This window comes from Chamaea fasciata, unplaced genomic scaffold (assembly GCF_029207755.1).
Source record: "Chamaea fasciata isolate MVZ Bird 193981 ecotype frontalis unplaced genomic scaffold, bChaFas1.0.hap1 SCAF_2, whole genome shotgun sequence".
Taxonomy (NCBI): domain Eukaryota; kingdom Metazoa; phylum Chordata; class Aves; order Passeriformes; family Sylviidae; genus Chamaea; species Chamaea fasciata.
In genome coordinates, this window is record NW_027094087.1 from 31,912,129 (window position 1) to 31,928,807 (window position 16,679).

Genomic DNA, 16,679 nt, shown 5'->3' on the forward strand with positions numbered 1-16,679 from the left:
CCTTGTTCTTTGCCTTAAAGTCTGTCCTTTATGGGGTGGTTTGTTTTGTTTTGGCTGTTTTGTTTTTTTTTCCCCCAATGTGTGGCAAGTGTGCAAAAGTCACACTCATGAAAATAAATTATGTCAAAGGATGCTGAAATTCACGCCACAAATATGAATTTATTTGCATCATTTTATGAACCTCATTTAGCATTACAGGATGTTCATGAGGCATAATTGGCTAAAAGCTACTATTGTAGCTTTTTTAAAGATAGGATGGACTACATATAACTTTCAGGGCAAGATTAAAGTTTGTTCTCACACATCAGAGTTAATTTCTCTGTGAACTGTGTGCTTGTGTCTTTCTGCTGCTGCTCCAATGGGATGGACATTTCCTATATTACATCTGTGATGTCCATGAGGATATCTCAGGTATATCAAGATATCTCAAATGGTACAAGAAGCCTGTATATATACAGCTGAATTCTGATCCTGACATTAGGTTAAATGAATTAATTACACACAATTTGAAAGGAATGAGGAACTGAATAACCAATGATGTTCTGGAGAGACTGGAAATTAAGGGCATAAAATAGCAAAAATTGTGCTCATGTCTATCCTCAAAAGAAAGTGCTTTCTCTTTTGTGGAAACACATTTTACATCAACAGTACAAAGCCATCAGCTTTGATTGTGTCTCTATTTCTGTCCCACCTCCTGAATATCAGGACCAAGCTTGAGAGACAAACTGACCTTAAATCCTGGCTGTTAAATCTGCTTGCAATTGTATAAGGGGAGGAGGGGAATAGCTTGCAAAAAAGTCGCTATAAATACATTCCCTGTAGAGAAGTTTAGGATAGGACATTGTCACTACCACAAAAAGTTCAAAGATCTTCGCATTGCAGAAGGCAATGTGTTTTCTGTGGCTGGCCATTAGATTAGATGTATTAGGCAACAAATGAAGTGTAAAGGAAAGGGTGTGTTAGCATTTGCCAGCAATAATTGTGCCTTGATGCAAGTGCAACTTGGAAAGAGTGTTCAGTTGAATTCCTCAGTGGGAGATAATGACATGTATATGTTCATCCCTACCCTAGAAAATTGCTAATGTTGTCTTTGGACACCAGAAATTTGTGTCAGAAAAAGCCATGTGGGGTAAATCCAGCTGACAAATTATTCCTCTGCAAAAGTGAATGCAAAGTAAATAGATAATACTCTCCATTCTCAGCTGCAACATTTTAATACTCATCTTCCCTGATTATATTTTTGCAAGGTTAGAGGGGGGAAAAGTCCGCTAAATTTATGGCAACATAAGATCCATCATCCACAGGATCTTTATTTTACACCTTTGTGTCAGAACACCAGAGGCTATAAGTCATAGTCATCAGTGTCTCAGAGTGCCTGACAGGTTTCTCTGTTCTTTCTTCAATGACATTTTGACATTTTGGAATTTTTTTCTGATCTGTGAGCATGTAGGTGAATGAGAAGCTCATGTATAAGTCATGAGACAAGACCAAATAGCAAGAGCAAGGGCCAGCAGTGATATCAGAGGTGAGCTCCCTCCCTCTAATCTCTAAATGCATAAAGCAGTCTGAGGATGAGTAGGTAACATATTTTTTATATAAAATAAAAAAGATGCCAGGAGCTACTGCATTTCTGCCTATATAACTCAATTTTCTATACAACAAAAGCAATAATAAAATCAGTTAACATTCAAAAACAAATATTTTTAAATGGCAACCAAAAGAAAGAGGAACAACATCATGAAAACACTGGTTTGGGAAGTATATCTGAAAGGTCACATCTCATGCCTAACAATAAATGACATCAATACCAGAAGAAAAGAAAATTTCCAAAAAATTTACACAAACATGTTATTTCTATAGGCTAAGCTAAAAGAAAGCTGTAAGTCATATAGTTCATGCCTAGCAAACCCACCCATATGAATAAGGATCCATTTCAGAAAAATGTTAATAAAATATTAAGGTGTCTGTTACATTTTCTTCTACATCTATATGTAATTTCCAGGATTTTTGGCGTTTTCATCTTTGCTTTTTCTTTAATTTGTCACAGGAAACCTCTTCTGTCTCACACAGAATGGAAGCAAGAGGAAGGAGACCATAAATAAAAGTGATAGGGGCATGCCAAAACTCAAAAGATACTTCATACAGCACCCAGAAAAAGGTTCCTAAAGCATTTTCTAAAGGCTAACCTGTCTCCACTCCTTTCTCCCACAATGACTATAATGTGATCCAAATGAAGGTCATCCTAGTTGAGCAAAGGTCAGTGCAGCACAAATATTTCTTTTCAGCGTGATGGGTAACATAGATCAAAAATGTTTTCCATGAATCACAGAATCATGGAAAAGTTCAGGTTGGAAAGCACCCTAAAGACCATCTAGGTTCAACCCCTCTGCCTTGGGAAGGGACAATTTCCAGTAGACTAGGTTGCTCAGAGCCCCATCCAACCTGGCCTGGAACACTGCCAGGGATGAGACAGCTGCAACATGTGTCACCTGTACAGGATCTCTTGTGTGAGATTAGGATGTTACAGGGTTTACCAGACAACTTTGTACTTACCTCCAAGGTCAAGCAGCATTGGTTATCCTTAGGACATCTCTCACCAGAGAGCACGGAGTTTTCCTGGCTGTGTCTCCTGGTGCAGGATGAACTCCTGTCTGAGGGAGTCAGAGCTAGAGCACCAGCATGCACAGAACCTGCATTGAGCAGTGAATTTGACACTTCCAGTACACAACCCATTGTTCCTGCCCTTGCTTTGAGATAACAGTGCACTGCACAAAGGAAATCCAGCCCAGCTTCCAGTTAATCCATAGTAATGCAGGGATGCAGATAACCCCCTTCAACATGTTCTCTTGAAAAAGCAAAACACAGCACAGAGTGTGGCTAAGTGTTCTGTGAAGTCTGGTTGAGTTACAGCCTGACAGAGTGTATAGCACTTTAAGCAAGAGATCTGCCTTGCCCAGTGTTATGGCTTCATTTTGAACCATCATTGAATATCTAGAGACAAAAAAAAGAATTGGGGCCATTATAAAGTGATCCTTTTTCTGTACCTCTCAAATTCTGGGAATCAATAGGTTTTATGATTTCCTGGGGGACAGGTGAAGCCAATTATAAGAACAAACGGTAGGTTGAGATATTTTTGTCTCCTAGGTCTCTGGCACAGTTAATATATTAACTGTAATATATACAGTTAATATATTAACTGTATTCTGTACTATTAACAGAGTACTGTTAATATATTAGTTATGCAACAGAAAAAAATGTTCTAAGTATATTAATTAAATTTACTGAAAATCCCTCTCCCATCATTAAGAAGTGTATTTTCATATATTACTTTTTGAGGTTATAGGAAATCTTTTTTCTCATAGTTTTGAGGATTAAATGTAACTTTCACCCCCTTATTAATGATTAGAAAAAAAAATGCTGCGCACTTGGGAAGACACTTAAAGTGAAGAGTGTTTGTGAAGGCATGCATAAAATAAAGCTAATCCTCAGCATGCAACTGGTAGAGGATTTTTACAGCCAGCTACAAATATTATTTCTTATCTGAGCATCCTGCATCACTTCACATTATGTAAGACTGATCAGATGAACCTCTGTCTCCACAGCTGTAATTCCTTTCTGATAGTTAGGACTATTAAGCAACTGCCCTACCTTTCCCTACTAGCTACCAAAGCTGAAAATAATTCCTGTGAGTCATACAGCAGGCACATGGATACCTGCATGCTCAGGTTCTACAACAGTGCTGACTGAGTACAGCTGTTCAGCTGTGTGAGGAGAGGTTCATGAAATATCTTTGAAAAAAACCAAACAAATGAACAAACAAAAAACAGAGAAAAAAAAAAAAAAGAAGAAAAAAAACCCAAAAAAAAACCAAGACAAACCCAACCAACCAAAAAAAAAAAAAAAAAAAAAATTAAAAAAAAAAAAAAAAAAAAAACCAAAAAAAAACAGAAAAAAGAAAAATTATATTCCCAAATGTGGTCCCAAAGCAATACACAGTTCCTTTTTCAGAAAACCCACCTCATCTAAAATGTAATAAAGATACTCATGTTTCTGTTCTCTCGGAATACAGAAACACATGGCATGCTAAGTACAAAGACAGGAGTACAATTTTTCTAGAGCACACTAAGGAATGATTAGTGATGAGGTTTGTGTTTTTGAAAGCATTTATGAAATGAAATAATGAAATCAAATTGTTACACCTGGCATTTGTAGGGTAGAAAGGAAAATGCATTAAATTTTGTAGAGATGGCGTCAGACTTTTTAATATAGACATCTAAACTCCACATTACACTCCAGAAGACACATTAGTTTATACAATCTGAATAAATGAATGCATATGTATTGCTTAAAATCTTATTTAGACATGTACTGGGATTTTTAGGATTGTCCATGTTACTGTCTTGGAAGGTATTTGAGGATATTCTGTGCCTCAATGCTGCACTGCCATTAGGCTCTGCTACATGTTGAAGGATATCCATATGGTTATTCCTTCTTCTGCTGGACCCTCTCTGACAACAACATGGGAAGCCACTATTCTACGTAAATGGGAGCCCTGAAGCTCAGATGTGCCTATTAAAGAAGGAAAGAATACCTCTTGTAGCTCAGATGGTACATTTAGAACAAAATACACTTTTTCTCTCCCAGATTTCCAAGTTGATGTTCTGTCTTAAAGGGATGGATGTTCCTGTTCATCTTACAGTCATGGCACACCATGAGAAGGGTAGCACTCAGTACCAGGAGGTAACCCAGATTCCCAGTCAGGTTGAAGAAGGAGTGAAAAGAAATGGAACTCCAAATCTTCTATCTATCCAAATTAAGATACTAATATTAGCACAGTGGAGCTAGACTCCCAGTACACCCTTGACTTATACAATATAAAAATCATATCACCGGAATGGCAGAAAAAAACATCAGGAGTCTGAAGGAATTTAAAAAGTAAGAGGGCCTCAATGCATAAGAATGTATAAAATCCTGATACTTTAACTCACAAATTACACCTGCTTAGTAGGATTGTAAAGAAAAAAATTCACTTTGGATAGAACAAAACTAGAAGAACTCTCTAGTAAGAGTTAACAAGACATTCTAGAACATTTAAGTTGAGATACCCATAAGACAATTATTTTGGTGCTCAAAGCTTTCATGTAATTTTTTATTCAAAAAAGGCAAATCAGTCCGAAAATAGAGTCCTAGAGGTCACGAATAAAAAACTGGAAAAATGTGCTGGATTTACTATATTTTCATTCTCATTATTGTCCTAATCTTACAGCATGTCCTAATCTTACAGTGTGTTAACTATAATTTTTGAATTAGTTATTTTTTGAATAGTTTGAATTTCATGTAAATTCTCTGCATTTCATGCGTGTCACCTCAAGCTTTTCATGTGTGCCGCCTCAAGCTTTTCATGTGTGCCAACAAGCTATGGCTTGAGGTTTTTCTCAGACTCTATAGGCTTTGAATAAAGGTGAATGCAGCATTCATTTAAATCAGTTATTAAAAAAGGTTGTTTGGTTATTTTTAACATCAGTTGTTTGCCTGCCACCAAAGAGTTCCAATGGCCATCCTGCAGCTAGAAGACACTTCAGTATTTGAGAAACAATGGTTGTGTTGGTTTGTCAGGTCACAACTGTTTGTGAAACAGTTTAAGCACTGATATATGATTCATAATTGGGATATTAAGCCACATCTTTATATCATTTCTTTTTGAACTAGGTGCTGAATAGATTTCTTTTCTTTTTTTTTAAATAAAATACATGTCATATAACCATAGAACAACAGATACACCTTCCACTAGACAAGATTGCTCAAAACTCCATCAAACCTGACTGAACTCTTCCAGGGATGGGGCATCCACAGCCTCCCTAGACATCCTGTGCCAGTGCCTCATCATCCTCACAGAGTGTCATCTGAGCATCCACAATGTTAGGAAATGTCCACAAGGCTCTCTGACTCTTGAGGGAAAGACAAGATGATTTGGTAAATTTAAATTCATCCTCCCACCATGCAGCCAGAGGGACAAAGTAAAAGAAAATACCCCATTTTAAAGCTTACTTCTACTTTCTAGCTGAAGCAGTTTCTGCAATTTTCTTTGTGTTTTGTTTCTCTTTGTTTGAGGGTTTTTTCCACACATATAATTTAAGGGATGAAAAAAGTTTTCTGCATGGTTTTCTGTTTTTTACTTTTCTCTTCATAAATTCACCTTAACTCCAGGGGCCATCAAAGAGTTGTTAGAACTTAGATGTTGTAAAAGACCTCCAGAAAGTTCTCATGTTTCCTAATAAAAATATACAAATGTTTTCTTGTGTATCTGTTTCCTGCAATGACTGCATTTATTCATTTTACCAGCAGTGATACACATTATCAACAAATATCCCATTTGCCTTTTGGTCAGTCAGACAACAGGTTGGATAAATTATTTCTTTAAACTGCATGTTAGGAGACATTCAACTGTAATTTATGATACTCCTACTCATTCCATCCCCCTGCCCTCTTCTTTTCCTTCCCATCTACACAGCACTTCTTGAATCAAATGTGTTGGGAAAATTTTTTTCTCTGGCACTCATGACATCTCAAAGGTTCAGAAGGGATGGAAACGACAATGGGCATTTGGCTTTCATGAACCCCTAGAGAGCCTTTTCCCTCACACATTAAAAGCACAACAAACAGGACAGTCTCTGCTCTTAGAGGAGCCTTTGTGGAGGTGACAAGTCTATTGCAATGGTGTCAGGAACCCAGCATGTGTACTCTTCCTAGACGTGCAATTTGAATTATCTGTTGGTAAAAATCAGCATTGTTTTTTCTGACTTCAGTGGAGCTGTTCCTGATGACAGCTGTTGAGCTGTTGGCTAGCAGTTTCCAAAGTGCTTGATTTTATGGGAATTTCTGAATCAGAAAGATATGTGCGTTGTCCCAGACCACAGAGCTTTCCCTTTAATTTAAAGAAGGTTTGTGAAAAGACAAGTACTGGATGTTACTATCCTGCAGATTTTCATAGGAACACAATGTAGTTATCTCCCTAGGTAGTCACTTGATAGAGTTATGAAGCAGTATACCCTAGGAATGTCTTTCTCTGTCATATTTATAGCAATTATGTCAAATAGTGAATTTAAATAATTTGAGATGATTACTGCAGGTTTGCGAAAACACACAGTTTGACGTATTCACAAGTTTCAATTACTGTATGTGTAATGTAATTATGTGGAGTACAAAGCTCCAGGGGAAGCTGTGTTTTCTAAATACACCTTGTCTGTAATGCAATGATCTTTATTCCGTCCCCCCCCCCCTCTCACCTCCCCCCAGATTTGAAAATATCATAAATTTTTTCAATGGCTGATCATTTTTCAGATTCCACTTTTAAAATCTGCACAGACCTAAGTAAAAAGACAAAAAATCAGCAGTATCTCAGCAACCCATGTCTTCTGTGATCATATAAATGGAATAACTCCTCCATTTTGTTTTATATTTTTCTGGCCACTGTTCAAGACCCCCTGAGTACTGTTTTTACTGAAAGAAAGCTAAGAGTATATAATCTGTTTCAAAACAAGCCTTTGTAAGAGGAAACTTGATAATGATTAATCAGCGGTTATGTTTTGGAAATTTTAGAAGTCATTGTCTTAAAGGTACCACTTTTAGTGGCCTTTAGTGTCGTTCCTTACAAAAAGAGAAAAAAGATGAATGACCATCTAATCATCAATTCCTGTCACTTGTGATTGTAGGAAGCATACAGCAAATGTATTGTCTTACACATATATCCTCTCAAATCCCACACAGCTCAGACCTTCTTAAAGGATCCTGGTTAAAATGTGCTCCAGAACAGGAACAGGAGGGCTGAGGGCTGTGGAAGGTGACAGTGGCAGGAAGTCAGCCATTTGCCATGGTGCTGATCCCAATGTTTATAACAGCTTTCTCTTTTGTCCTTGCAAGACATTTCGTGTTAGCCCCAGTTCCACAAACACTGGCATCAGTGGTTGTATTTCTGTGAACTCTGCAGTTTCATCCACAGAACTTCCCATATGGAAATGCCGATTAAAATTTATATTATGCTTTTAAATACACAAAGTTTCAGAGCTGTTAAATTTGATCATCTCTGAAGCATCTGTGTATTTCATTTGCATCTCACAAAAACAGATTGACATTAAAATCCATTTTATTTGGGTTGCCGTGATAACCCTAAATAACCCTAAATTCTTTCTGTTTATATTTACTCACATTCATGGCTTTGGAAACTCCTTATCTTTTTGATGTCTTTATTTTCATTGTTAGTGAAGCTGTTTTCATATCTAGCATGGGATGCAGATCTGTTTATATTATTTTTGACAAATTTTGGATCACACATGAAGGAAGATATTTGTCATTATTCTTTCACCTTAAACAACCACATGTCCATTCTAATGTGTCCTTCATCAGAGTAATTCTAATTATTATCATTCAAATTTCAAATTTCCTTCTTCTTAAAGAGCTGAAAAATATGCTCTCAACAGGTTTCACAGTGGTTTGATGTGAACTTCTGCTTTAAAAGATCAATAAAAGCCTTTTTTACTATCTGGGTAAATATTAATTCCAATCTCAAAATAGCACAATTTATTTATAAATATTTATGAATAAAAATATTTTTTATTTTATTTTATAACTGGAAATTTGCAGGATAAGAAGTGAGGAAAAACTTTCTTTTTAAAATAAATTATATAACCCCTAGGTGTACTCTATTCCAATGTTGCTTTGACACAAGACAGAACCTTCCTGTTGACCTTGACAACTAAACATTTTTTTGCTGTACCCTTAGCTGATAAACATTCCTTAAAGGTAATCACGGTGATGTGCCATTTCCTAACATGACCACAGTGTCCCAGCATAATTCTGGAAGAATGTTGATCTCGTGTTCTGGTCACATTTATGTAACATTTTGAAAAAAATCATCAGAATAGAAAACCAAAAATGAAAAATGAAACCTAATGTAATTTCCAGAGTCTTTCAATGTAATGAAACACATGGCTAGGAATAATGCATTCCCTATTGACAATTTTCTACATAATGACTTACATTATTGCCATTTTCTTTAACCTATTTGTATGGATTTCTAGAAAGGGAGAAGTCTACATAAATGAGAATATATTTCTTTTCCTGAAGATAGGAGAAAGTTTTACATGAAAATGTAAGTAAACATTTACTTCTTCGGAAATCTAGAATTATTTGTATGAATAGATGAGGAACCAGTGCCACTTTCATTTATATAGTGTATTAGTACAAGTAATGCAATTAACACAAATAATGACCTGTCTACATGATTTTCATATCCATCCTCTCCCATGGTTGTTTTTTTCCACTGATTTAAATTTCTACCAATTAGTTAAAAGTTCAGCAATGAATATAAAAGATGGGTGTTCCTGGGTTTATAAAAACCAAATAAACCCAAACTATTTATTTTACCAATAGAGAAATTAATTGTGATTGACATACTGGCCATGAATGCATGCATGGACCAAACATAGTATGTGCTGTTGATACTGGTATTAGCCAAAGAATAATTATCAAAAATACACATAAATGCTTACAAAGAAATGAGTGGCACAGGAAAAACAATCCAGGTTCTCTGCCATGGTGGTTTTAATGAGACTGGAATAGAACTGGACGAGAGGAAATCAGAACTTCTGCGTATCAGGCAATGCCAGGGCATCATTGGAGGGAAGTGATGAGAGATGTCAGTAATTTCCTGCATATATTGGATCCTTCTTGAAGTCTGTTGGATTAAAAACTACATCCTAACTTATTTTTGCTCCAAATATTGTTGGATATGTATTGCAGAAGTGGTTTTTATCCTGTTAACCAAAGCAGCACAAATACCAATTGTGTCCAAAAAAAACCCAAAAATTCTTTGCTTTGGGAAAATCTCAGATTCCTGACTGAGTGGAGAGTGACTGCAGAACACTACACTGTCAACCACTGCCAATAATACCAGAAGAAAGGCTCTTCAGACAGTGAGGTGAAGAACAAGAAGAATAATTTTCATCATAGGACCTCCAGTAGGGCTCTAAATACAAATTACTTTATCAAAACACAAAAGTTTTAGACCTATATACTGTGCATTTCTAAATGAAAAACAACTCAAATCAGGTTAATTCTGACTACCTGTTACTCTTTACTCTAGTGTTATAAAAGAAGCAGGGTTTTTTTTCAGGGCAGTGGTTCTGACTGCCCTGAAACACTGATTCATCTGCCTGCATGGTTAAGTAAAAATTTCTTACGTATTCTGTCTGAGCCATCAGGAGTCTCCTTTTCCTTTTAGACAATCTCCTTCTCTCTATGAATGTGAACACAGATCTCGGTTCTAATAATTTGCTCTCCTCTACTGTCTTGAGATCTTTACTAGCAACCAGACAGGCTGAATCCTCTGTAATTATTATTAGATCTTGTGGTAGCTGGTGTGGAACAACAGCATCAGGTGTAACACTATAGGAAGGTCGTATCTCGGCATTTAGTAAAAGATCTAATGAATTAATTTAGCAACATTATCAAGTACTAAGCCAACTGCATCTTTTAATTAACAACAAATGTGTGTTGTAATTAATAAATTACCTAAGAGGCAAAAATCAGTTAATGACTTGTAGGTTAGAGATCAGTATATACAAAAAGAGATGTATGCATAAGTAACACATGAAAGATTTAATAAGAGGTAAAAATTTTCACACACATGGAATAAATTAGTATTTAACCTCCCAAGATAAAAACAATGCTGCCACAGCATAACTGAACTCTTTATGTATAGTGAATTGCTAAACCCTGTCTGCCTTATTGAATACTTGAGGTAGAGAATGGCTTTCAAGAGACTTCTGCTTACCAAAGAAAAAGTCTGATGGAACTGGATATCATCAGTGAGGACAAGTGTTATTAAAAATTTCATTAAAAACTTAAAATTAAACTTAGGTATTGTAACAATGAATAGATGTGCACTATATTTCAAGAATGATGTTTGTTTCATCTCAGAGTCCTGCTCTATTTGAATTCAAGTCAATATATACTGGAGCCTCTAGTTTTGAATTTGTACCATGAACTTTACAGCGTGCCCATGAGTCATCCGCTTAGGCCTAAAATAATTTAATCTAAACAAAAGCAGCTGAGATGCCCATGCCAATGGAGCCAAGTAATGAACTATTACAGTGAATGATTTCTTTAAATTATTTTTTATGGTAGAGACATGACATTTCTATTTCTAAATAATCCTTTCCCTAAATGAAATCTTCCACATATGTATTGTGATATGTCATATACTAAACTACCTAGATGTTTTCACTGCTTCTCCAAGGCAGATCAAAGAGAGAAATTATTCAATTAATAGAGAATAATACAGTGTAATCACATGCTATCAAAGAAAGAATGGAAGTTTAACACTTGAAACAAAAAAAGGAAAATTTTCAGTTATTTACTCAAAGTAACAGTATGTAACATGATATAACGTCAACTATCAACAAAACATAAGAGCATTTCAAGTGAAGAGTTGATGGAGGGAACCCCTATCCTTTTTCAATACTTCAGCTCAAAGGCCAAATTTCTCTGCTAAGTCTAGAGTAGAAAACCTGAAGTCCTTCACAGAAGGGCAATTTAAGATGTTTACAGCAGGAGCCTAGGTCTCAGTCTTGATCAACAAGGAAATTGTCTCACCTAAAGCTTTTCTGTGGCCACCTTTATTAGTGTTGTGCACACTGAGGATGCAGCAGAACAGGAACAGATGATGTTTCAACAATGCAGAAATTGGAGATGACTGGGAGATTCCACTTAAATGTTCATCTTGATACAAAATAAAATGGGGGTTTAAAGTACTGTAGGTGAATTACAAACTCTACAATCATCCTGCACAAACTTCTAAACATCTAAAGGAAATCTCTCCAAGTGAAGCTGAGTAGTTTTCAAGGTCAGGAAAGAATTTTTTTTTTTTTTTAATTTTTATAAAGTAGCACCTTTGAACTTCAAAGTTTTGGGTTTGTCATCAAAATGGGATTATATTTGGTAATCAAAGCCCAAATCCAGTTCTGAAATTAATAAACAGGGAGAAAAACAGGTTTGAATCCTTTCCATTAAATTTTTGACTATTTCAGAACTGTGTTCAGTATATTATTCCTAGGGCTAGGGTTTAAAGAGCTGTTCCTGTTCGTTCTGATTTTGGATACTTGCTGGTATACTCCATCACAAATGACCTCTTCCTACATCTTTTGAGGTGATCTTGAACATGGGCAACATCACAAGTTGGCACCAGACCAAAGGACTTTCTACTTGTCCTGTATCTTCCACTTAGATAAAATCAGATCCCTTTCTGGGATCTGGGACTGAGTGAAAGCATCAGCCACTAAAAGGCAATTAACAACAATTCCTGTTATGTTACCTCATAGCTGCAAGACATCCTCTTTTAGAGCAAGAGAAAATGGCCTAAAGTTTCACTTAGGAAAGTTTATGGGTATTTGGAAACATTTATTTACAGAAGGAGTGGTCCAACCCAGTAAGAGACTGCCCAGGGCAGTGGTAAAATCACCGTCCCTGGAAATCTTAAAAAAAAAAAAAATGTAGGTATGGCACCTGGGGACATGGTTTAGTGCTGGACGTGGCAGTGATATATTAACAATCAGACTTGATGATCGTAAAGGTTTTTTTGCAATCTTAATGATTACAGGATTCTATAGCCTCCTGTTCAAAGACTGTACTAGAGGATCAGCATGTCTCAGCAGCCTCAGAGTAGAGAAAGCTGTCCTAATTTGGACCATTCTGTGAGGAATGTTTCTTCAACAAAGGATAAGTTGGAACGTAAACCCTGAGTATAGGCAAGTCTGGCCCAACCACCCTTCTTGCACGAATTAAAATGTCTTCCAAACTATGGTAATTCATACCAGACATGACATAGATTATCTGTCTGGCATTAGATCACTCTTTTGGTGGGGAATAGTTTTTTATTTGAAATCTTTTATAGAAAATCAGATCTCTTCCTATACTTTAAAATAAATAATTCCTAAATTTTTCAGCATAGAAATGAGCATTCACACTTAACACTGGGATAGTAATCAAATATGTTTCTGTTTAGAATGATCTCTGGCCTGAGATTTTTCACAAATTTTACATCTGGTTCCCAAATGAGCTCAGCTGATAATCAGTGACTTATGAGAAAGCATCAAGAAATGTCTTTTGAATCTGCTTACAAGGTCAAAAAATTCCAACAGGATTTAATATATGTACACAAGCTTGATGTATTGGAGTGCTGCATTTTTTACAATGCTAACAGTTTGATGAGAATATCAATTAAACATGACTGTATAGTTAAAATTTCCATCTCTAAATGCAGCTGCAGCAAGTAACAGGGCTGCTAATCAAAGCAGTGTTATAATTTAGCAGTGATGAGGAAAGCAGTAGCCGTCAGAAGGGAATAACATAAAGGAGGCAGCTGCTTTCATATCATTTTAGTGTCCATTTCTTTAATGAGCCTGAGGAGACAATTCCCTGCTGACTATTCATTAATTAATGGAATTTATGAGAGGAGAAGAGCTATCAGCATGCAAACAAGTGGAGAACAGGTGATGACGGTCTGTTTGCAGGGAAGGAACATATTGAAGGAAGGAAGCTTTTGAATAAAGCAAATGAGATCTGGAAGAGATATTTAACATAAAGCTCAGTTAAAATTCCACATCTGGGCAGCAATGATGTGTGGCTTACAGAATAACAGAGATATATTATTAAACTCAAGTTATGAAAAATCCATGGTCAGATCTGGGAGAAACAAGAAAGCAGCCCAGAGGATTCGGCATCTGGCTCTTTCCTGTTCTCAGTGACTTCCACCATTTTGCCATGACTCGATTACATCAATAAACAGTTGGGTGGATAGATCTGGCTAGGAAACTGTCTCCTTTCCTCTTGGTCTTTCAGTGTTATACTAGTGTCTTGCCCTTTGACTGGGAATTCTTTGATGCCTCTCAAGGCAAACAAGACCTTTTCCCAGTAGTGAAGATCTCAGGACAGATCAGATTTTGCCAAAATCAACCTGCAGAGATTAATAAATAGAAGACAATATCACAGTTCTGGGCATCCTCTTCCAGGCTGGAGAACCTTTGCATGTGTATGACATCAAAGAGTAGCTGAGATTGCAGATTTGGTTGTAGCCTCATGGTACCAGTTCACAAAGGGATTCTTTGGGCCTCTTTGCACAGCTTGAATTCTTGCAACACTAAACACTCTCAAGCCTGGTTCCAATTAATTCTCTTTGATCAGAAAGTGTAAAGTGCTTGGATTTAGACATATTTGTACTAAACAAAACTCCTGGTAATGCTGTTTCTGTCCATTTTCTACCACGGGGATTTTGTGTAAGACGTGTGAGGAGCATAGTGGAGCTCAGCTCGGCAAGTACAAGCTCCTCAAAGACTTGTTGTTAGCAACATAGGTAAGAGCAGCCACAAGCCTGCTGTAAACAGGACAGGCTGAGACAGCAGATACTGGACATTTGAGATAGACTGTGACTGCAAAAGTTCCAAACCTTATCCCACCACGTTTTAAGCACTTATGTTATGAAAGCCGTAGTGACAATTACACTCACATAGTACAACACTATTAGAAATCTGTTCCGCACAATCTTGACTCTCCTGCATATGCAGTAGCCAAAAAAAGGATTTCATTTTTGACACTATATTCTACACACAAACTGTTCCACATATGTTCTCTGAGTGGGTAGCTATAGCACATGCTTTTTCCATTAAGGTTTCCAAATGTCAGGGATGTTACAAATTTTTCTCAATGGCTCTTCTGCAGGTAGATGACAGAGAAGTAAACAAACAACAAAAAGAGTTGAGCAATTTTGTCCAAGGTCATTAGTGATGACTTAATGCAAAACATATCTGGAATGCATCATAAAAAACCCTAAACCATGGAAATTTATATGAGAAAATATAGAGTACAGGAAGACACCCTTCCTTTATACAATATTGCTTTATCAAACCTGGAACATCTTAGGGTAGAGGGGAGGAAGAGGTATTCCATTAGCATCATGGAGACTAGGGTAAATAGGGGTAAGGCTTAGATAATATATAAAGTCCTTGATTCCATAAGTAGATTTAAACTTAGTTTAAAAACTGTCCAAAAATATTCTTAATTTTACTTCATTGCTCACATTTCTCTACATTTCTTCTAAAATCTGTAGCTCTAGGAGTCCTATGAAAGCTTAATTTTTTATTATAATATAGGTTAAAATAAACAAATACAAAACAAAAACCCTACCAAAAAAAACACAAAAAATCCGACTGCCAAACCAAACCAAATCAAACCATAATAATGAAAGTTAAAATGTATATTTTAAAGAATTGCTTCAATTTTTAAACCAGACTTGAGTTTCGGTTTGCTTTCTTTGGTATTTTAATGGGAGGCTCAATATATCTTCATGATTTCTTGGTGTGACTCCCTTGTGTGACTCGTTCCTGCAGGAAAGGAGTGCAGATACCCATCATCTTTCTGCCTATATAAAATTTGTTCATTGGCTCAATCTAGTTGAGAAGTTCAAAATAATTCCAGTAGAAGATGAAACAACAAAAATTAATGAGTAATTACAAGTAAGGAAATTGTTATTGTCACTGTCTCAGTATATTCATGTAGGACTGCATGATAGAGTGGAAGCCTGTCTTATTTCTCTGCAAAATATTTCATTGACTTCTAATAAATAATATGCAGCTTTCTTGGCCCAGATTTTTTATTCACAGGAATGACCTGTGCAATCCCTTGATGTTAAACCAAATACTGCTAATAACAAAGAGATGATTCAGATTTTAACTTGGACTTTATGCACTTTGATGCAAAATACTGGCCATTTATTGCCTTTCATGACTGGAAGTATGTGTCTAATGCCATCTTTGAGCCAGCCATAATCTAGCTAGTTAATATATCACAAATGAGAATACATATGTATTTTAAGTTTGCTGATGTATGATAGAAATTATGTTTATCAGAAGAGACAGGTAGATTGCTCAAGGCAGCATGGGCCAGGCTGCCCAACCTCTACAAATATTTCCCCATACCTGAGGTGGAAAAACTAGGAGAAGTTTAAAGTGATGATTTTCGAAAGAACCTGTAACAAATCCATAAACAAGCCAAACAGATTCTGGCACTCACATTATAACCTGAGTCATATATCACCTTTAATAGGTAATAAAGACTTTTTTTTTTTTTTTTGGCATTGAAGCAGCTCTTCTACACATGCATGGCCTGACTGTGATGAGCACCAACAAATTAACCCTGAGATTAGCTCTGTTGGTTAGAGAATGATAGTAAAACCACCAAGTTTGTAGGTTTGATTCCCAGAAGGACCATTCATGTACTTGATGGATTTGGTAATTCTTGTGCATCCCTTCCCATTGGAATACTCTGATAAGAGTCTGGTCATGGCAATAGAAAAAGAACAGCTACAGAAATATGAGTGGTGGATATAGAAACTCTGTCCTTCCTTGTCTCATACTCAGTGGGTGCATAAACACCTAAAATCTGGTGCGGGTAATGGTGATGTAAGCCTCCAAAACCAGTTCATCTGGTTGTACCATATTAAGGCATAACATTAATAAATTTATCCACTCATTTCATTTGGCAACATTTTTTTTTCCTCTGACACAATCTACCTTTCAAGAATGTTTAACTGATTTTATACTGAGCTGTGCATCAAAGTTGATGACAGA

The 16,679-nt window shown here is 36.3% G+C and overlaps 1 protein-coding gene across 1 annotated transcript in view; it reads right to left on the reverse strand.

Moving 5' to 3' along the window:
- TENM4 (teneurin transmembrane protein 4) overlaps positions 1-16,679 on the reverse strand; it is a 1,208,276-nt gene that overhangs the window by 1,051,137 nt on the left and 140,460 nt on the right. The gene's annotated exons all lie outside the window — the stretch shown is intronic.